Raw genomic sequence first — 22,401 nt, forward strand, 5'->3', positions numbered from 1 at the left:
CATATCTTTTGCCACATTATTTACAAATCACCATATACACACATTTTTGAAAGAAATATTCCCCTGTCTGGCGCTTTTAAACCCCTCTTATTCGCGCAAGTCGTCCAGCAATCCTTGTCGTTCGAAATAATTCCAAAAATGGCCCTGGAGTGCCCTCTGCTGGATAAAGCCGAGAACAGCACTTTGGTGGCTTGTTTAAAATCCTCTGTCTGTGTGTATATTCTGTGGAACCGTGATAATTGTCATTTGAAATAAACTTTTGTGTCCAATTGGTTGTGTAGAGTGAATATGGGTCCGTTGAATGTGGTTGTGTCCAAGAAATTAACCAAATTGTGATGACCTACGGATTTACATTTTATACAGCGATTATGCTTGTTAAGATGTACAAAAACATTACAAATTCCTCCTCCTCAAATATAAATAAATAAATAAATCAAGTTTTTAATTGCTTGGATGTCGTCTTGTGTATCAGTCTTAGTATAAAGGCTGTCCACATCAATTGTGAATAGAAAAGAGCGGACCTTGTGTGTAAAGTCCGGATCCTGGCATTGGACTCTGTTCTGCGCTGGTGTGTTTGGATTGTTGTTTGACTTACGGATGGGCTGCTGATACCGCCACGGTCGGTAGTTATTCCAGCCATTATTGCGGATGATGTACGGGCGCTGGTTAGATGATGAGCCGGCGGTCACACGCGGGCGTCCTCCGTCATACCAGCCGGTGCGCATCTGGCCGCGCGGCGCTGCTACAAAAGTCTTCGGGGACTGTTGGATAACCACGGCGGGACTGCTGGTCAGCTCTGGTCAATTGTGAATGTTTGTGAAAGACAACATTGTTTATTTTGACCACCGTATGTAGTTACTGTGAAAAATGTAACAAGTGTTCATCTTGTCTCATTTTGTGCTTGTCTCGCTCATATAGCGTCATTTTGCCAGGAAAATCAAAGGAAAGTCAATATTTAAGATTCATTTCTTTTTCTGTGTCAAACTGTCTTAGAATGACAATCCCACTTTAGAAACATCAATTGTGCATGTTTTTGAAGGACAACGTGATTTATTTTGACTTGGTGTTGAGTTACTGTGAAAAATGCAACACGTCTCATTTTGTGCTTGTCTCGCTCGTACAGTTTGAGATTGACAGTGAAATCAGATGAATGTCACTATTTAAAACTCAGCTGTTGTTATGTGTCAAACTGTCTTCGAATGACAATTCCCCTCCCCAGGGCCGTGGACCATTTTGGTTTACACTCCAGGGTCAGGGCATGTACTGGATCCCAGTCAGGGGAGACAAATGCTGGAAAACATGCCGGTCAGTATTCTTTTGTTCTACAATATTGTATTTATGACATGCAATCTGTACATGTATTGTCAGGCTTGTTTCTCCCACATATCTTTTGCCACATTATTTACAAATCACCATATACACACATTTTTGAAAGAAATATTCCCCTGTCTGGCGCTTTTAAACCCCTCTTATTCGCGCAAGTCGTCTAGCAATCCTTGTCGTTCGAAATGATTCCAAAAATGGCCCTGGAGTGCCCTCTGCTGGATAAAGCCGAGAACAGCACTTTGGTGGCTTGTTTAAAATCCTCTGTCTGTGTGTATATTCTGTGGAACCGTGATAATTGTCATTTGAAATAAACTTTTGTGTCCAATTGGTTGTGTAGAGTGAATATGGGTCCGTTGAATGTGGTTGTGTCCAAGAAATTAACCAAATTGTGATGACCTACGGATTTACATTTTATACAGCGATTATGCTTGTTAAGATGTACAAAAACATTACAAATTCCTCCTCCTCAAATATAAATAAATAAATGAATCAAGTTTTTAATTGCTTGGATGTCGTCTTGTGTATCAGCCTTAGTATAAAGGCTGTCCACATCAATTGTGAATAGAAAAGGGCGGACCTTGTGTGTAAAGTCCGGATCCTGGCATTGGACTCTGTTCTGCGCTGGTGTGTTTGGATTGTTGTTTGACTTACGGATGGGCTGCTGATACCGCCACGGTCGGTAGTTATTCCAGCCATTATTGCGGATGATGTACGGGCGCTGGTTAGATGATGAGCCGGCGGTCACACGCGGGCGTCCTCCGTCATACCAGCCGGTGCGCATCTGGCCGCGCGGCGCTGCTACAAAAGTCTTCGGGGACTGTTGGATGACCACGGCTGGACTGCTGGTCAGCTCTGGTCAATTGTGAATGTTTGTGAAAGACAACATTGTTTATTTTGACCACCGTATGTAGTTACTGTGAAAAATGTAACAAGTGTTCATCTTGTCTCATTTTGTGCTTGTCTCGCTCATATAGCGTCATTTTGCCAGGAAAATCAAAGGAAAGTCAATATTTAAGATTCATTTCTTTTTCTGTGTCAAACTGTCTTAGAATGACAATCCCACTTTAGAAACATCAATTGTGCATGTTTTTGAAGGACAACATGATTTATTTTGACTTGGTTACTGTGAAAAATGCAACACGTCTCATTTTGTGCTTGTCTCGCTCGTACAGTTTGAGATTGACAGTGAAATCAGATGAATGTCACTATTTAAAACTCAGCTGTTGTTATGTGTCAAACTGTCTTCGAATGACAATTCCCCTCCCCACCCTCTGCTCTCCTCCTCGACACTTCCATTAAGGCCGTGTGGATATGCTGTTCCTGATTAATTAACCCAATCTCTCTCAGCTCTTCTTCTCTGGGCCGTGGACCATTTTGGTTTACACTCCAGGGTCAGGGCATGTACTGGATCCCAGTCAGGGGAGACAAATGCTGGAAAACATGCCGGTCAGTATTCTTTTGTTCTACAATATTGTATTTATGACATGCAATCTGTACATGTATTGTCAGGCTTGTTTCTCCCACATATCTTTTGCCACATTATTTACAAATCACCATATACACACATTTTTGAAAGAAATATTCCCCTGTCTGGCGCTTTTAAACCCCTCTTATTCGCGCAAGTCGTCCAGCAATCCTTGTCGTTCGAAATAATTCCAAAAATGGCCCTGGAGTGCCCTCTGCTGGATAAAGCCGAGAACAGCACTTTGGTGGCTTGTTTAAAATCCTCTGTCTGTGTGTATATTCTGTGGAACCGTGATAATTGTTATTTGAAATAAACTTTTGTGTCCAATTGGTTGTGTAGAGTGAATATGGGTCCGTTGAATGTGGTTGTGTCCAAGAAATTAACCAAATTGTGATGACCTACGGATTTACATTTTATACAGCGATTATGCTTGTTAAGATGTACAAAAACATTACAAATTCCTCCTCCTCAAATATAAATAAATAAATAAATCAAGTTTTTAATTGCTTGGATGTCGTCTTGTGTATCAGTCTTAGTATAAAGGCTGTCCACATCAATTGTGAATAGAAAAGAGCGGACCTTGTGTGTAAAGTCCGGATCCTGGCATTGGACTCTGTTCTGCGCTGGTGTGTTTGGATTGTTGTTTGACTTACGGATGGGCTGCTGATACCGCCACGGTCGGTAGTTATTCCAGCCATTATTGCGGATGATGTACGGGCGCTGGTTAGATGATGAGCCGGCGGTCACACGCGGGCGTCCTCCGTCATACCAGCCGGTGCGCATCTGGCCGCGCGGCGCTGCTACAAAAGTCTTCGGGGACTGTTGGATAACCACGGCGGGACTGCTGGTCAGCTCTGGTCAATTGTGAATGTTTGTGAAAGACAACATTGTTTATTTTGACCACCGTATGTAGTTACTGTGAAAAATGTAACAAGTGTTCATCTTGTCTCATTTTGTGCTTGTCTCGCTCATATAGCGTCATTTTGCCAGGAAAATCAAAGGAAAGTCAATATTTAAGATTCATTTCTTTTTCTGTGTCAAACTGTCTTAGAATGACAATCCCACTTTAGAAACATCAATTGTGCATGTTTTTGAAGGACAACGTGATTTATTTTGACTTGGTGTTGAGTTACTGTGAAAAATGCAACACGTCTCATTTTGTGCTTGTCTCGCTCGTACAGTTTGAGATTGACAGTGAAATCAGATGAATGTCACTATTTAAAACTCAGCTGTTGTTATGTGTCAAACTGTCTTCGAATGACAATTCCCCTCCCCAGGGCCGTGGACCATTTTGGTTTACACTCCAGGGTCAGGGCATGTACTGGATCCCAGTCAGGGGAGACAAATGCTGGAAAACATGCCAGTCAGTATTCTTTTGTTCTACAATATTGTATTTATGACATGCAATCTGTACATGTATTGTCAGGCTTGTTTCTCCCACATATCTTTTGCCACATTATTTACAAATCACCATATACACACATTTTTGAAAGAAATATTCCCCTGTCTGGCGCTTTTAAACCCCTCTTATTCGCGCAAGTCGTCTAGCAATCCTTGTCGTTCGAAATGATTCCAAAAATGGCCCTGGAGTGCCCTCTGCTGGATAAAGCCGAGAACAGCACTTTGGTGGCTTGTTTAAAATCCTCTGTCTGTGTGTATATTCTGTGGAACCGTGATAATTGTCATTTGAAATAAACTTTTGTGTCCAATTGGTTGTGTAGAGTGAATATGGGTCCGTTGAATGTGGTTGTGTCCAAGAAATTAACCAAATTGTGATGACCTACGGATTTACATTTTATACAGCGATTATGCTTGTTAAGATGTACAAAAACATTACAAATTCCTCCTCCTCAAATATAAATAGATAAATAAATAAATCAAGTTTTTAATTGCTTGGATGTCGTCTTGTGTATCAATCTTAGTATAAAGGCTGTCCACATCAATTGTGAATAGAAAAGAGCGGACCTTGTGTGTAAAGTCCGGATCCTGGCATTGGACTCTGTTCTGCGCTGGTGTGTTTGGATTGTTGTTTGACTTACGGATGGGCTGCTGATACCGCCACGGTCGGTAGTTATTCCAGCCTTTATTGCGGATGATGTACGGGCCCTGGTTAGATGATGAGCCGGCGGTCACACGCGGGCGTCCTCCGTCATACCAGCCGGTGCGCATCTGGCCGCGCGGCGCTGCTACAAAAGTCTTCGGGGACTGTTGGATAACCACGGCGGGACTGCTGGTCAGCTCTGGTCAATTGTGAATGTTTGTGAAAGACAACATTGTTTATTTTGACCACCGTATGTAGTTACTGTGAAAAATGTAACAAGTGTTCATCTTGTCTCATTTTGTGCTTGTCTCGCTCATATAGCGTCATTTTGCCAGGAAAATCAAAGGAAAGTCAATATTTAAGATTCATTTCTTTTTCTGTGTCAAACTGTCTTAGAATGACAATCCCACTTTAGAAACATCAATTGTGCATGTTTTTGAAGGACAACGTGATTTATTTTGACTTGGTGTTGAGTTACTGTGAAAAATGCAACACGTCTCATTTTGTGCTTGTCTCGCTCGTACAGTTTGAGATTGACAGTGAAATCAGATGAATGTCACTATTTAAAACTCAGCTGTTGTTATGTGTCAAACTGTCTTCGAATGACAATTCCCCTCCCCACCCTCTGCTCTCCTCCTCGACACTTTCATTAAGGCCGTGTGGATATGCTGTTCCTGATTAATTAACCCAATCTCTCTCAGCTCTTCTTCTCTGGGCCGTGGACCATTTTGGTTTACACTCCAGGGTCAGGGCATGTACTGGATCCCAGTCAGGGGAGACAAATGCTGGAAAACATGCCGGTCAGTATTCTTTTGTTCTACAATATTGTATTTATGACATGCAATCTGTACATGTATTGTCAGGCTTGTTTCTCCCACATATCTTTTGCCACATTATTTACAAATCACCATATACACACATTTTTGAAAGAAATATTCCCCTGTCTGGCGCTTTTAAACCCCTCTTATTCGCGCAAGTCGTCCAGCAATCCTTGTCGTTCGAAATAATTCCAAAAATGGCCCTGGAGTGCCCTCTGCTGGATAAAGCCGAGAACAGCACTTTGGTGGCTTGTTTAAAATCCTCTGTCTGTGTGTATATTCTGTGGAACCGTGATAATTGTCATTTGAAATAAACTTTTGTGTCCAATTGGTTGTGTAGAGTGAATATGGGTCCGTTGAATGTGGTTGTGTCCAAGAAATTAACCAAATTGTGATGACCTACGGATTTACATTTTATACAGCGATTATGCTTGTTAAGATGTACAAAAACATTACAAATTCCTCCTCCTCAAATATAAATAAATAAATAAATCAAGTTTTTAATTGCTTGGATGTCGTCTTGTGTATCAGTCTTAGTATAAAGGCTGTCCACATCAATTGTGAATAGAAAAGAGCGGACCTTGTGTGTAAAGTCCGGATCCTGGCATTGGACTCTGTTCTGCGCTGGTGTGTTTGGATTGTTGTTTGACTTACGGATGGGCTGCTGATACCGCCACGGTCGGTAGTTATTCCAGCCATTATTGCGGATGATGTACGGGCGCTGGTTAGATGATGAGCCGGCGGTCACACGCGGGCGTCCTCCGTCATACCAGCCGGTGCGCATCTGGCCGCGCGGCGCTGCTACAAAAGTCTTCGGGGACTGTTGGATAACCACGGCGGGACTGCTGGTCAGCTCTGGTCAATTGTGAATGTTTGTGAAAGACAACATTGTTTATTTTGACCACCGTATGTAGTTACTGTGAAAAATGTAACAAGTGTTCATCTTGTCTCATTTTGTGCTTGTCTCGCTCATATAGCGTCATTTTGCCAGGAAAATCAAAGGAAAGTCAATATTTAAGATTCATTTCTTTTTCTGTGTCAAACTGTCTTAGAATGACAATCCCACTTTAGAAACATCAATTGTGCATGTTTTTGAAGGACAACGTGATTTATTTTGACTTGGTGTTGAGTTACTGTGAAAAATGCAACACGTCTCATTTTGTGCTTGTCTCGCTCGTACAGTTTGAGATTGACAGTGAAATCAGATGAATGTCACTATTTAAAACTCAGCTGTTGTTATGTGTCAAACTGTCTTCGAATGACAATTCCCCTCCCCAGGGCCGTGGACCATTTTGGTTTACACTCCAGGGTCAGGGCATGTACTGGATCCCAGTCAGGGGAGACAAATGCTGGAAAACATGCCGGTCAGTATTCTTTTGTTCTACAATATTGTATTTATGACATGCAATCTGTACATGTATTGTCAGGCTTGTTTCTCCCACATATCTTTTGCCACATTATTTACAAATCACCATATACACACATTTTTGAAAGAAATATTCCCCTGTCTGGCGCTTTTAAACCCCTCTTATTCGCGCAAGTCGTCTAGCAATCCTTGTCGTTCGAAATGATTCCAAAAATGGCCCTGGAGTGCCCTCTGCTGGATAAAGCCGAGAACAGCACTTTGGTGGCTTGTTTAAAATCCTCTGTCTGTGTGTATATTCTGTGGAACCGTGATAATTGTCATTTGAAATAAACTTTTGTGTCCAATTGGTTGTGTAGAGTGAATATGGGTCCGTTGAATGTGGTTGTGTCCAAGAAATTAACCAAATTGTGATGACCTACGGATTTACATTTTATACAGCGATTATGCTTGTTAAGATGTACAAAAACATTACAAATTCCTCCTCCTCAAATATAAATAGATAAATAAATAAATCAAGTTTTTAATTGCTTGGATGTCGTCTTGTGTATCAATCTTAGTATAAAGGCTGTCCACATCAATTGTGAATAGAAAAGAGCGGACCTTGTGTGTAAAGTCCGGATCCTGGCATTGGACTCTGTTCTGCGCTGGTGTGTTTGGATTGTTGTTTGACTTACGGATGGGCTGCTGATACCGCCACGGTCGGTAGTTATTCCAGCCTTTATTGCGGATGATGTACGGGCGCTGGTTAGATGATGAGCCGGCGGTCACACGCGGGCGTCCTCCGTCATACCAGCCGGTGCGCATCTGGCCGCGCGGCGCTGCTACAAAAGTCTTCGGGGACTGTTGGATAACCACGGCGGGACTGCTGGTCAGCTCTGGTCAATTGTGAATGTTTGTGAAAGACAACATTGTTTATTTTGACCACCGTATGTAGTTACTGTGAAAAATGTAACAAGTGTTCATCTTGTCTCATTTTGTGCTTGTCTCGCTCATATAGCGTCATTTTGCCAGGAAAATCAAAGGAAAGTCAATATTTAAGATTCATTTCTTTTTCTGTGTCAAACTGTCTTAGAATGACAATCCCACTTTAGAAACATCAATTGTGCATGTTTTTGAAGGACAACGTGATTTATTTTGACTTGGTGTTGAGTTACTGTGAAAAATGCAACACGTCTCATTTTGTGCTTGTCTCGCTCGTACAGTTTGAGATTGACAGTGAAATCAGATGAATGTCACTATTTAAAACTCAGCTGTTGTTATGTGTCAAACTGTCTTCGAATGACAATTCCCCTCCCCACCCTCTGCTCTCCTCCTCGACACTTTCATTAAGGCCGTGTGGATATGCTGTTCCTGATTAATTAACCCAATCTCTCTCAGCTCTTCTTCTCTGGGCCGTGGACCATTTTGGTTTACACTCCAGGGTCAGGGCATGTACTGGATCCCAGTCAGGGGAGACAAATGCTGGAAAACATGCCGGTCAGTATTCTTTTGTTCTACAATATTGTATTTATGACATGCAATCTGTACATGTATTGTCAGGCTTGTTTCTCCCACATATCTTTTGCCACATTATTTACAAATCACCATATACACACATTTTTGAAAGAAATATTCCCCTGTCTGGCGCTTTTAAACCCCTCTTATTCGCGCAAGTCGTCCAGCAATCCTTGTCGTTCGAAATAATTCCAAAAATGGCCCTGGAGTGCCCTCTGCTGGATAAAGCCGAGAACAGCACTTTGGTGGCTTGTTTAAAATCCTCTGTCTGTGTGTATATTCTGTGGAACCGTGATAATTGTCATTTGAAATAAACTTTTGTGTCCAATTGGTTGTGTAGAGTGAATATGGGTCCGTTGAATGTGGTTGTGTCCAAGAAATTAACCAAATTGTGATGACCTACGGATTTACATTTTATACAGCGATTATGCTTGTTAAGATGTACAAAAACATTACAAATTCCTCCTCCTCAAATATAAATAGATAAATAAATAAATCAAGTTTTTAATTGCTTGGATGTCGTCTTGTGTATCAATCTTAGTATAAAGGCTGTCCACATCAATTGTGAATAGAAAAGAGCGGACCTTGTGTGTAAAGTCCGGATCCTGGCATTGGACTCTGTTCTGCGCTGGTGTGTTTGGATTGTTGTTTGACTTACGGATGGGCTGCTGATACCGCCACGGTCGGTAGTTATTCCAGCCTTTATTGCGGATGATGTACGGGCGCTGGTTAGATGATGAGCCGGCGGTCACACGCGGGCGTCCTCCGTCATACCAGCCGGTGCGCATCTGGCCGCGCGGCGCTGCTACAAAAGTCTTCGGGGACTGTTGGATAACCACGGCGGGACTGCTGGTCAGCTCTGGTCAATTGTGAATGTTTGTGAAAGACAACATTGTTTATTTTGACCACCGTATGTAGTTACTGTGAAAAATGTAACAAGTGTTCATCTTGTCTCATTTTGTGCTTGTCTCGCTCATATAGCGTCATTTTGCCAGGAAAATCAAAGGAAAGTCAATATTTAAGATTCATTTCTTTTTCTGTGTCAAACTGTCTTAGAATGACAATCCCACTTTAGAAACATCAATTGTGCATGTTTTTGAAGGACAACGTGATTTATTTTGACTTGGTGTTGAGTTACTGTGAAAAATGCAACACGTCTCATTTTGTGCTTGTCTCGCTCGTACAGTTTGAGATTGACAGTGAAATCAGATGAATGTCACTATTTAAAACTCAGCTGTTGTTATGTGTCAAACTGTCTTCGAATGACAATTCCCCTCCCCACCCTCTGCTCTCCTCCTCGACACTTTCATTAAGGCCGTGTGGATATGCTGTTCCTGATTAATTAACCCAATCTCTCTCAGCTCTTCTTCTCTGGGCCGTGGACCATTTTGGTTTACACTCCAGGGTCAGGGCATGTACTGGATCCCAGTCAGGGGAGACAAATGCTGGAAAACATGCCGGTCAGTATTCTTTTGTTCTACAATATTGTATTTATGACATGCAATCTGTACATGTATTGTCAGGCTTGTTTCTCCCACATATCTTTTGCCACATTATTTACAAATCACCATATACACACATTTTTGAAAGAAATATTCCCCTGTCTGGCGCTTTTAAACCCCTCTTATTCGCGCAAGTCGTCCAGCAATCGTTGTCGTTCGAAATAATTCCAAAAATGGCCCTGGAGTGCCCTCTGCTGGATAAAGCCGAGAACAGCACTTTGGTGGCTTGTTTAAAATCCTCTGTCTGTGTGTATATTCTGTGGAACCGTGATAATTGTCATTTGAAATAAACTTTTGTGTCCAATTGGTTGTGTAGAGTGAATATGGGTCCGTTGAATGTGGTTGTGTCCAAGAAATTAACCAAATTGTGATGACCTACGGATTTACATTTTATACAGCGATTATGCTTGTTAAGATGTACAAAAACATTACAAATTCCTCCTCCTCAAATATAAATAGATAAATAAATAAATCAAGTTTTTAATTGCTTGGATGTCGTCTTGTGTATCAATCTTAGTCTAAAGGCTGTCCACATCAATTGTGAATAGAAAAGAGCGGACCTTGTGTGTAAAGTCCGGATCCTGGCATTGGACTCTGTTCTGCGCTGGTGTGTTTGGATTGTTGTTTGACTTACGGATGGGCTGCTGATACCGCCACGGTCGGTAGTTATTCCAGCCTTTATTGCGGATGATGTACGGGCGCTGGTTAGATGATGAGCCGGCGGTCACACGCGGGCGTCCTCCGTCATACCAGCCGGTGCGCATCTGGCCGCGCGGCGCTGCTACAAAAGTCTTCGGGGACTGGTGGATAACCACGGCGGGACTGCTGGTCAGCTCTGGTCAATTGTGAATGTTTGTGAAAGACAACATTGTTTATTTTGACCACCGTATGTAGTTACTGTGAAAAATGTAACAAGTGTTCATCTTGTCTCATTTTGTGCTTGTCTCGCTCATATAGCGTCATTTTGCCAGGAAAATCAAAGGAAAGTCAATATTTAAGATTCATTTCTTTTTCTGTGTCAAACTGTCTTAGAATGACAATCCCACTTTAGAAACATCAATTGTGCATGTTTTTGAAGGACAACGTGATTTATTTTGACTTGGTTACTGTGAAAAATGCAACACGTCTCATTTTGTGCTTGTCTCGCTCGTACAGTTTGAGATTGACAGTGAAATCAGATGAATGTCACTATTAAAAACTCAGCTGTTGTTATGTGTCAAACTGTCTTCGAATGACATTTCCCCTCCCCACCCTCTGCTCTCCTCCTCCACACTTTCATTAAGGCCGTGTGGATATGCTGTTCCTGATTAATTAACCCAATCTCTCTCAGCTCTTCTTCTCTGGGCCGTGGACCATTTTGGTTTACACTCCAGGGTCAGGGCATGTACTGGATCCCAGTCAGGGGAGACAAATGCTGGAAAACATGCCGGTCAGTATTCTTTTGTTCTACAATATTGTATTTATGACATGCAATCTGTACATGTATTGTCAGGCTTGTTTCTCCCACATATCTTTTGCCACATTATTTACAAATCACCATATACACACATTTTTGAAAGAAATATTCCCCTGTCTGGCGCTTTTAAACCCCTCTTATTCGCGCAAGTCGTCTAGCAATCCTTGTCGTTCGAAATGATTCCAAAAATGGCCCTGGAGTGCCCTCTGCTGGATAAAGCTGAGAACAGCACTTTGGTGGCTTGTTTAAAATCCTCTGTCTGTGTGTATATTCTGTGGAACCGTGATAATTGTCATTTGAAATAAACTTTTGTGTCCAATTGGTTGTGTAGAGTGAATATGGGTCCGTTGAATGTGGTTGTGTCCAAGAAATTAACTAAATTGTGATGACCTACGGATTTACATTTTATACAGCGATTATGCTTGTTAAGATGTACAAAAACATTACAAATTCCTCCTCCTCAAATATAAATAGATAAATAAATAAATCAAGTTTTTAATTGCTTGGATGTCGTCTTGTGTATCAATCTTAGTATAAAGGCTGTCCACATCAATTGTGAATAGAAAAGAGCGGACCTTGTGTGTAAAGTCCGGATCCTGGCATTGGACTCTGTTCTGCGCTGGTGTGTTTGGATTGTTGTTTGACTTACGGATGGGCTGCTGATACCGCCACGGTCGGTAGTTATTCCAGCCATTATTGCGGATGATGTACGGGCGCTGGTTAGATGATGAGCCGGCGGTCACACGCGGGCGTCCTCCGTCATACCAGCCGGTGCGCATCTGGCCGCGCGGCGCTGCTACAAAAGTCTTCGGGGACTGTTGGATGACCACGGCTGGACTGCTGGTCAGCTCTGGTCAATTGTGAATGTTTGTGAAAGACAACATTGTTTATTTTGACCACCGTATGTAGTTACTGTGAAAAATGTAACAAGTGTTCATCTTGTCTCATTTTGTGCTTGTCTCGCTCATATAGCGTCATTTTGCCAGGAAAATCAAAGGAAAGTCAATATTTAAGATTCATTTCTTTTTCTGTGTCAAACTGTCTTAGAATGACAATCCCACTTTAGAAACATCAATTGTGCCTGTTTTTGAAGGACAACATGATTTATTTTGACTTGGTTACTGTGAAAAATGCAACACGTCTCATTTTGTGCTTGTCTCGCTCGTACAGTTTGAGATTGACAGTGAAATCAGATGAATGTCACTATTTAAAACTCAGCTGTTGTTATGTGTCAAACTGTCTTCGAATGACAATTCCCCTCCCCACCCTCTGCTCTCCTCCTCGACACTTTCATTAAGGCCGTGTGGATATGCTGTTCCTGATTAATTAACCCAATCTCTCTCAGCTCTTCTTCTCTGGGCCGTGGACCATTTTGGTTTACACTCCAGGGTCAGGGCATGTACTGGATCCCAGTCAGGGGAGACAAATGCTGGAAAACATGCCGGTCAGTATTCTTTTGTTCTACAATATTGTATTTATGACATGCAATCTGTACATGTATTGTCAGGCTTGTTTCTCCCACATATCTTTTGCCACATTATTTACAAATCACCATATACACACATTTTTGAAAGAAATATTCCCCTGTCTGGCGCTTTTAAACCCCTCTTATTCGCGCAAGTCGTCTAGCAATCCTTGTCGTTCGAAATAATTCCAAAAATGGCCCTGGAGTGCCCTCTGCTGGATAAAGCCGAGAACAGCACTTTGGTGGCTTGTTTAAAATCCTCTGTCTGTGTGTATATTCTGTGGAACCGTGATAATTGTCATTTGAAATAAACTTTTGTGTCCAATTGGTTGTGTAGAGTGAATATGGGTCCGTTGAATGTGGTTGTGTCCAAGAAATTAACCAAATTGTGATGACCTACGGATTTACATTTTATACAGCGATTATGCTTGTTAAGATGTACAAAAACATTACAAATTCCTCCTCCTCAAATATAAATAAATAAATGAATCAAGTTTTTAATTGCTTGGATGTCGTCTTGTGTATCAGCCTTAGTATAAAGGCTGTCCACATCAATTGTGAATAGAAAAGGGCGGACCTTGTGTGTAAAGTCCGGATCCTGGCATTGGACTCTGTTCTGCGCTGGTGTGTTTGGATTGTTGTTTGACTTACGGATGGGCTGCTGATACCGCCACGGTCGGTAGTTATTCCAGCCATTATTGCGGATGATGTACGGGCGCTGGTTAGATGATGAGCCGGCGGTCACACGCGGGCGTCCTCCGTCATACCAGCCGGTGCGCATCTGGCCGCGCGGCGCTGCTACAAAAGTCTTCGGGGACTGTTGGATGACCACGGCTGGACTGCTGGTCAGCTCTGGTCAATTGTGAATGTTTGTGAAAGACAACATTGTTTATTTTGACCACCGTATGTAGTTACTGTGAAAAATGTAACAAGTGTTCATCTTGTCTCATTTTGTGCTTGTCTCGCTCATATAGCGTCATTTTGCCAGGAAAATCAAAGGAAAGTCAATATTTAAGATTCATTTCTTTTTCTGTGTCAAACTGTCTTAGAATGACAATCCCACTTTAGAAACATCAATTGTGCATGTTTTTGAAGGACAACATGATTTATTTTGACTTGGTTACTGTGAAAAATGCAACACGTCTCATTTTGTGCTTGTCTCGCTCGTACAGTTTGAGATTGACAGTGAAATCAGATGAATGTCACTATTTAAAACTCAGCTGTTGTTATGTGTCAAACTGTCTTCGAATGACAATTCCCCTCCCCACCCTCTGCTCTCCTCCTCGACACTTCCATTAAGGCCGTGTGGATATGCTGTTCCTGATTAATTAACCCAATCTCTCTCAGCTCTTCTTCTCTGGGCCGTGGACCATTTTGGTTTACACTCCAGGGTCAGGGCATGTACTGGATCCCAGTCAGGGGAGACAAATGCTGGAAAACATGCCGGTCAGTATTCTTTTGTTCTACAATATTGTATTTATGACATGCAATCTGTACATGTATTGTCAGGCTTGTTTCTCCCACATATCTTTTGCCACATTATTTACAAATCACCATATACACACATTTTTGAAAGAAATATTCCCCTGTCTGGCGCTTTTAAACCCCTCTTATTCGCGCAAGTCGTCCAGCAATCCTTGTCGTTCGAAATAATTCCAAAAATGGCCCTGGAGTGCCCTCTGCTGGATAAAGCCGAGAACAGCACTTTGGTGGCTTGTTTAAAATCCTCTGTCTGTGTGTATATTCTGTGGAACCGTGATAATTGTTATTTGAAATAAACTTTTGTGTCCAATTGGTTGTGTAGAGTGAATATGGGTCCGTTGAATGTGGTTGTGTCCAAGAAATTAACCAAATTGTGATGACCTACGGATTTACATTTTATACAGCGATTATGCTTGTTAAGATGTACAAAAACATTACAAATTCCTCCTCCTCAAATATAAATAAATAAATAAATCAAGTTTTTAATTGCTTGGATGTCGTCTTGTGTATCAGTCTTAGTATAAAGGCTGTCCACATCAATTGTGAATAGAAAAGAGCGGACCTTGTGTGTAAAGTCCGGATCCTGGCATTGGACTCTGTTCTGCGCTGGTGTGTTTGGATTGTTGTTTGACTTACGGATGGGCTGCTGATACCGCCACGGTCGGTAGTTATTCCAGCCATTATTGCGGATGATGTACGGGCGCTGGTTAGATGATGAGCCGGCGGTCACACGCGGGCGTCCTCCGTCATACCAGCCGGTGCGCATCTGGCCGCGCGGCGCTGCTACAAAAGTCTTCGGGGACTGTTGGATAACCACGGCGGGACTGCTGGTCAGCTCTGGTCAATTGTGAATGTTTGTGAAAGACAACATTGTTTATTTTGACCACCGTATGTAGTTACTGTGAAAAATGTAACAAGTGTTCATCTTGTCTCATTTTGTGCTTGTCTCGCTCATATAGCGTCATTTTGCCAGGAAAATCAAAGGAAAGTCAATATTTAAGATTCATTTCTTTTTCTGTGTCAAACTGTCTTAGAATGACAATCCCACTTTAGAAACATCAATTGTGCATGTTTTTGAAGGACAACGTGATTTATTTTGACTTGGTGTTGAGTTACTGTGAAAAATGCAACACGTCTCATTTTGTGCTTGTCTCGCTCGTACAGTTTGAGATTGACAGTGAAATCAGATGAATGTCACTATTTAAAACTCAGCTGTTGTTATGTGTCAAACTGTCTTCGAATGACAATTCCCCTCCCCAGGGCCGTGGACCATTTTGGTTTACACTCCAGGGTCAGGGCATGTACTGGATCCCAGTCAGGGGAGACAAATGCTGGAAAACATGCCGGTCAGTATTCTTTTGTTCTACAATATTGTATTTATGACATGCAATCTGTACATGTATTGTCAGGCTTGTTTCTCCCACATATCTTTTGCCACATTATTTACAAATCACCATATACACACATTTTTGAAAGAAATATTCCCCTGTCTGGCGCTTTTAAACCCCTCTTATTCGCGCAAGTCGTCTAGCAATCCTTGTCGTTCGAAATGATTCCAAAAATGGCCCTGGAGTGCCCTCTGCTGGATAAAGCCGAGAACAGCACTTTGGTGGCTTGTTTAAAATCCTCTGTCTGTGTGTATATTCTGTGGAACCGTGATAATTGTCATTTGAAATAAACTTTTGTGTCCAATTGGTTGTGTAGAGTGAATATGGGTCCGTTGAATGTGGTTGTGTCCAAGAAATTAACCAAATTGTGATGACCTACGGATTTACATTTTATACAGCGATTATGCTTGTTAAGATGTACAAAAACATTACAAATTCCTCCTCCTCAAATATAAATAGATAAATAAATAAATCAAGTTTTTAATTGCTTGGATGTCGTCTTGTGTATCAATCTTAGTATAAAGGCTGTCCACATCAATTGTGAATAGAAAAGAGCGGACCTTGTGTGTAAAGTCCGGATCCTGGCATTGGACTCTGTTCTGCGCTGGTGTGTTTGGATTGTTGTTTGACTTACGGATGGGCTGCTGATACCGCCACGGTCGGTAGTTATTCCAGCCTTTATTGCGGATGATGTACGGGCCCTGGTTAGATGATGAGCCGGCGGTCACACGCGGGCGTCCTCCGTCATACCAGCCGGTGCGCATCTGGCCGCGCGGCGCTGCTACAAAAGTCTTCGGGGACTGTTGGATAACCACGGCGGGACTGCTGGTCAGCTCTGGTCAATTGTGAATGTTTGTGAAAGACAACATTGTTTATTTTGACCACCGTATGTAGTTACTGTGAAAAATGTAACAAGTGTTCATCTTGTCTCATTTTGTGCTTGTCTCGCTCATATAGCGTCATTTTGCCAGGAAAATCAAAGGAAAGTCAATATTTAAGATTCATTTCTTTTTCTGTGTCAAACTGTCTTAGAATGACAATCCCACTTTAGAAACATCAATTGTGCATGTTTTTGAAGGACAACGTGATTTATTTTGACTTGGTGTTGAGTTACTGTGAAAAATGCAACACGTCTCATTTTGTGCTTGTCTCGCTCGTACAGTTTGAGATTGACAGTGAAATCAGATGAATGTCACTATTTAAAACTCAGCTGTTGTTATGTGTCAAACTGTCTTCGAATGACAATTCCCCTCCCCACCCTCTGCTCTCCTCCTCGACACTTTCATTAAGGCCGTGTGGATATGCTGTTCCTGATTAATTAACCCAATCTCTCTCAGCTCTTCTTCTCTGGGCCGTGGACCATTTTGGTTTACACTCCAGGGTCAGGGCATGTACTGGATCCCAGTCAGGGGAGACAAATGCTGGAAAACATGCCGGTCAGTATTCTTTTGTTCTACAATATTGTATTTATGACATGCAATCTGTACATGTATTGTCAGGCTTGTTTCTCCCACATATCTTTTGCCACATTATTTACAAATCACCATATACACACATTTTTGAAAGAAATATTCCCCTGTCTGGCGCTTTTAAACCCCTCTTATTCGCGCAAGTCGTCCAGCAATCCTTGTCGTTCGAAATAATTCCAAAAATGGCCCTGGAGTGCCCTCTGCTGGATAAAGCCGAGAACAGCACTTTGGTGGCTTGTTTAAAATCCTCTGTCTGTGTGTATATTCTGTGGAACCGTGATAATTGTCATTTGAAATAAACTTTTGTGTCCAATTGGTTGTGTAGAGTGAATATGGGTCCGTTGAATGTGGTTGTGTCCAAGAAATTAACCAAATTGTGATGACCTACGGATTTACATTTTATACAGCGATTATGCTTGTTAAGATGTACAAAAACATTACAAATTCCTCCTCCTCAAATATAAATAAATAAATAAATCAAGTTTTTAATTGCTTGGATGTCGTCTTGTGTATCAGTCTTAGTATAAAGGCTGTCCACATCAATTGTGAATAGAAAAGAGCGGACCTTGTGTGTAAAGTCCGGATCCTGGCATTGGACTCTGTTCTGCGCTGGTGTGTTTGGATTGTTGTTTGACTTACGGATGGGCTGCTGATACCGCCACGGTCGGTAGTTATTCCAGCCATTATTGCGGATGATGTACGGGCGCTGGTTAGATGATGAGCCGGCGGTCACACGCGGGCGTCCTCCGTCATACCAGCCGGTGCGCATCTGGCCGCGCGGCGCTGCTACAAAAGTCTTCGGGGACTGTTGGATAACCACGGCGGGACTGCTGGTCAGCTCTGGTCAATTGTGAATGTTTGTGAAAGACAACATTGTTTATTTTGACCACCGTATGTAGTTACTGTGAAAAATGTAACAAGTGTTCATCTTGTCTCATTTTGTGCTTGTCTCGCTCATATAGCGTCATTTTGCCAGGAAAATCAAAGGAAAGTCAATATTTAAGATTCATTTCTTTTTCTGTGTCAAACTGTCTTAGAATGACAATCCCACTTTAGAAACATCAATTGTGCATGTTTTTGAAGGACAACGTGATTTATTTTGACTTGGTGTTGAGTTACTGTGAAAAATGCAACACGTCTCATTTTGTGCTTGTCTCGCTCGTACAGTTTGAGATTGACAGTGAAATCAGATGAATGTCACTATTTAAAACTCAGCTGTTGTTATGTGTCAAACTGTCTTCGAATGACAATTCCCCTCCCCAGGGCCGTGGACCATTTTGGTTTACACTCCAGGGTCAGGGCATGTACTGGATCCCAGTCAGGGGAGACAAATGCTGGAAAACATGCCGGTCAGTATTCTTTTGTTCTACAATATTGTATTTATGACATGCAATCTGTACATGTATTGTCAGGCTTGTTTCTCCCACATATCTTTTGCCACATTATTTACAAATCACCATATACACACATTTTTGAAAGAAATATTCCCCTGTCTGGCGCTTTTAAACCCCTCTTATTCGCGCAAGTCGTCTAGCAATCCTTGTCGTTCGAAATGATTCCAAAAATGGCCCTGGAGTGCCCTCTGCTGGATAAAGCCGAGAACAGCACTTTGGTGGCTTGTTTAAAATCCTCTGTCTGTGTGTATATTCTGTGGAACCGTGATAATTGTCATTTGAAATAAACTTTTGTGTCCAATTGGTTGTGTAGAGTGAATATGGGTCCGTTGAATGTGGTTGTGTCCAAGAAATTAACCAAATTGTGATGACCTACGGATTTACATTTTATACAGCGATTATGCTTGTTAAGATGTACAAAAACATTACAAATTCCTCCTCCTCAAATATAAATAAATAAATGAATCAAGTTTTTAATTGCTTGGATGTCGTCTTGTGTATCAGCCTTAGTATAAAGGCTGTCCACATCAATTGTGAATAGAAAAGGGCGGACCTTGTGTGTAAAGTCCGGATCCTGGCATTGGACTCTGTTCTGCGCTGGTGTGTTTGGATTGTTGTTTGACTTACGGATGGGCTGCTGATACCGCCACGGTCGGTAGTTATTCCAGCCATTATTGCGGATGATGTACGGGCGCTGGTTAGATGATGAGCCGGCGGTCACACGCGGGCGTCCTCCGTCATACCAGCCGGTGCGCATCTGGCCGCGCGGCGCTGCTACAAAAGTCTTCGGGGACTGTTGGATGACCACGGCTGGACTGCTGGTCAGCTCTGGTCAATTGTGAATGTTTGTGAAAGACAACATTGTTTATTTTGACCACCGTATGTAGTTACTGTGAAAAATGTAACAAGTGTTCATCTTGTCTCATTTTGTGCTTGTCTCGCTCATATAGCGTCATTTTGCCAGGAAAATCAAAGGAAAGTCAATATTTAAGATTCATTTCTTTTTCTGTGTCAAACTGTCTTAGAATGACAATCCCACTTTAGAAACATCAATTGTGCATGTTTTTGAAGGACAACATGATTTATTTTGACTTGGTTACTGTGAAAAATGCAACACGTCTCATTTTGTGCTTGTCTCGCTCGTACAGTTTGAGATTGACAGTGAAATCAGATGAATGTCACTATTTAAAACTCAGCTGTTGTTATGTGTCAAACTGTCTTCGAATGACAATTCCCCTCCCCACCCTCTGCTCTCCTCCTCGACACTTCCATTAAGGCCGTGTGGATATGCTGTTCCTGATTAATTAACCCAATCTCTCTCAGCTCTTCTTCTCTGGGCCGTGGACCATTTTGGTTTACACTCCAGGGTCAGGGCATGTACTGGATCCCAGTCAGGGGAGACAAATGCTGGAAAACATGCCGGTCAGTATTCTTTTGTTCTACAATATTGTATTTATGACATGCAATCTGTACATGTATTGTCAGGCTTGTTTCTCCCACATATCTTTTGCCACATTATTTACAAATCACCATATACACACATTTTTGAAAGAAATATTCCCCTGTCTGGCGCTTTTAAACCCCTCTTATTCGCGCAAGTCGTCCAGCAATCCTTGTCGTTCGAAATAATTCCAAAAATGGCCCTGGAGTGCCCTCTGCTGGATAAAGCCGAGAACAGCACTTTGGTGGCTTGTTTAAAATCCTCTGTCTGTGTGTATATTCTGTGGAACCGTGATAATTGTTATTTGAAATAAACTTTTGTGTCCAATTGGTTGTGTAGAGTGAATATGGGTCCGTTGAATGTGGTTGTGTCCAAGAAATTAACCAAATTGTGATGACCTACGGATTTACATTTTATACAGCGATTATGCTTGTTAAGATGTACAAAAACATTACAAATTCCTCCTCCTCAAATATAAATAAATAAATAAATCAAGTTTTTAATTGCTTGGATGTCGTCTTGTGTATCAGTCTTAGTATAAAGGCTGTCCACATCAATTGTGAATAGAAAAGAGCGGACCTTGTGTGTAAAGTCCGGATCCTGGCATTGGACTCTGTTCTGCGCTGGTGTGTTTGGATTGTTGTTTGACTTACGGATGGGCTGCTGATACCGCCACGGTCGGTAGTTATTCCAGCCATTATTGCGGATGATGTACGGGCGCTGGTTAGATGATGAGCCGGCGGTCACACGCGGGCGTCCTCCGTCATACCAGCCGGTGCGCATCTGGCCGCGCGGCGCTGCTACAAAAGTCTTCGGGGACTGTTGGATAACCACGGCGGGACTGCTGGTCAGCTCTGGTCAATTGTGAATGTTTGTGAAAGACAACATTGTTTATTTTGACCACCGTATGTAGTTACTGTGAAAAATGTAACAAGTGTTCATCTTGTCTCATTTTGTGCTTGTCTCGCTCATATAGCGTCATTTTGCCAGGAAAATCAAAGGAAAGTCAATATTTAAGATTCATTTCTTTTTCTGTGTCAAACTGTCTTAGAATGACAATCCCACTTTAGAAACATCAATTGTGCATGTTTTTGAAGGACAACGTGATTTATTTTGACTTGGTGTTGAGTTACTGTGAAAAATGCAACACGTCTCATTTTGTGCTTGTCTCGCTCGTACAGTTTGAGATTGACAGTGAAATCAGATGAATGTCACTATTTAAAACTCAGCTGTTGTTATGTGTCAAACTGTCTTCGAATGACAATTCCCCTCCCCAGGGCCGTGGACCATTTTGGTTTACACTCCAGGGTCAGGGCATGTACTGGATCCCAGTCAGGGGAGACAAATGCTGGAAAACATGCCGGTCAGTATTCTTTTGTTCTACAATATTGTATTTATGACATGCAATCTGTACATGTATTGTCAGGCTTGTTTCTCCCACATATCTTTTGCCACATTATTTACAAATCACCATATACACACATTTTTGAAAGAAATATTCCCCTGTCTGGCGCTTTTAAACCCCTCTTATTCGCGCAAGTCGTCTAGCAATCCTTGTCGTTCGAAATGATTCCAAAAATGGCCCTGGAGTGCCCTCTGCTGGATAAAGCCGAGAACAGCACTTTGGTGGCTTGTTTAAAATCCTCTGTCTGTGTGTATATTCTGTGGAACCGTGATAATTGTCATTTGAAATAAACTTTTGTGTCCAATTGGTTGTGTAGAGTGAATATGGGTCCGTTGAATGTGGTTGTGTCCAAGAAATTAACCAAATTGTGATGACCTACGGATTTACATTTTATACAGCGATTATGCTTGTTAAGATGTACAAAAACATTACAAATTCCTCCTCCTCAAATATAAATAGATAAATAAATAAATCAAGTTTTTAATTGCTTGGATGTCGTCTTGTGTATCAATCTTAGTATAAAGGCTGTCCACATCAATTGTGAATAGAAAAGAGCGGACCTTGTGTGTAAAGTCCGGATCCTGGCATTGGACTCTGTTCTGCGCTGGTGTGTTTGGATTGTTGTTTGACTTACGGATGGGCTGCTGATACCGCCACGGTCGGTAGTTATTCCAGCCTTTATTGCGGATGATGTACGGGCCCTGGTTAGATGATGAGCCGGCGGTCACACGCGGGCGTCCTCCGTCATACCAGCCGGTGCGCATCTGGCCGCGCGGCGCTGCTACAAAAGTCTTCGGGGACTGTTGGATAACCACGGCGGGACTGCTGGTCAGCTCTGGTCAATTGTGAATGTTTGTGAAAGACAACATTGTTTATTTTGACCACCGTA

The sequence above is a fragment of the Chaetodon auriga genome, unplaced genomic scaffold (genome assembly GCF_051107435.1).
Source record: "Chaetodon auriga isolate fChaAug3 unplaced genomic scaffold, fChaAug3.hap1 Scaffold_189, whole genome shotgun sequence".
Lineage (NCBI taxonomy): Eukaryota > Metazoa > Chordata > Actinopteri > Chaetodontiformes > Chaetodontidae > Chaetodon > Chaetodon auriga.